The following is a 1,646-nucleotide window of genomic DNA, read 5'->3' on the forward strand; positions in this document are numbered from 1 at the left end:
TCTTTCTTTCTTTCTTTCTTTCTTTCTTTCTTTCTTTCTTTCTTTCTCTTTCTTTCTTTCTTTCCCTTCCTTCCTTCCTTTCTTTTTTTTCTTTCTTTCTTCCTTAGTAATTGGGGTTGAGTGACTTGCCTAGGGTCACACAACTAGTTAAGTGTCTAAGACTGGATTTGAACTCAGATCCCGTTGTCTCCAGGGCCATTGCTCTATCCACTGAGCCACCAGCTGCCCCTAAGCTACGTCTGTCTTAAACTCAAAATCACAGTGACTTTTTTGACTTCCATCTCGAATAATTGACAAATATCTACCTTAAAATCTACTTAGACTCCAGGATCTTTTTTCGGACCAACTGCTATCTAACCATGCTACGCTCATATTGATTAAGTCATTTTTTATGAACTAGAAACTTTACATTTAAGTTTCTTCATCTTTATCTTATTATAATAAGCTTACTATTCCAGCCTGTCCTGGAATCCTGGCTCTTTTGTTATCTGATATGACCAGGCACCATACCTTTAGTTTTATAAGGTTCATTTTCTAGTATAGTTGGCAAAATCTTCACACTCATACCCCACATTCCTGCTCCAAAAGTTTATTTCCCTGAACTGTGAGATCAATTACCATATAATGATGTGTCCTACAAAAAGTAAAATGCAATTAAAATTGCCGTCAAGGCTGGTGGATGTGTCGGCAGGAGGGTGGGAATGCCAAGGGGCTGGAGAGGGAGATGCATAGAAGAGGAGGGAGTCAGGAAAAATGTGAATCAACTTCACATCAAACTTTGCTTTCACCTTTAAAGCAATTCAACTCTGCCAATACTCTCTCTTTTCCTTCTGTCACCTCATTTTTTTCTCCCTTAATCCAACAGACAAAGATGACAATTTAAAGGTCATTGAAGAGTAGGGATAGAGGTCTCTTGTTTTTACTAATAGAATAAGAGAGGAGTTGCTTGGAAAAGCTCTTTTATTCAACAATTTATTTGTGGTCTATTCAACATTTAGCCTGTATTTACTCAGGACCTACTATTGGACTTTTTTCCCCCATTGTTGAAGTCAAAGGGATCTACTAACAAGAAAATCCAGGGCTGAGAATATAAGCAAGGATTGAGAGCAGGGAGGTTTTCAGGGTCATGAGTTGATACTGAGATGTTTTCATTTTGATCAAGTTTCTGGAAGGAGAAGGAGGAAGATCAAGAAGTTGGAGAAGAAAGAGGAGAAGAAGAAAGGAGGAAGAGGAGAAGGAAGAAGAGGACAAGAAGGAGGAAGAAGGGGAAGAGGAGGAGGAAGAGAAGGGAGAGGAGGAGAAGTGGGAAGAGAAGAAAGAGGAAGAGGGAGGAAAAGAGGAAGAGGAAGGGAAGGACGTCCTGACTTGTATTAGGAAATTGGAAGGTGGAAGAATATCACGGAGGAGAAAGGGGAGAAGAACCATTGAATATTTGGAAGTCATCAATCAACAAGCATTTATACCACATCTACTGTATGCCTGACACATCCCTCAGAGGAAGACAATGGTATGTAAGGAAGTATTTTCAAGGCAAGAAACAAATAGGAGATTTTTCTAAATTATAGGAAGGAAGGGAGGGAGCGTGAGTGGGAGGGAAGGAGGAAGGAAGGAAGGAAGGAAGGAAGGAAGGAAGGAAGGAAGGAAGG

This window comes from Petaurus breviceps, unplaced genomic scaffold (assembly GCF_028583685.1).
Source record: "Petaurus breviceps papuanus isolate PSGF00001 unplaced genomic scaffold, PetGlider_PUasm1.0 99, whole genome shotgun sequence".
Lineage (NCBI taxonomy): Eukaryota > Metazoa > Chordata > Mammalia > Diprotodontia > Petauridae > Petaurus > Petaurus breviceps.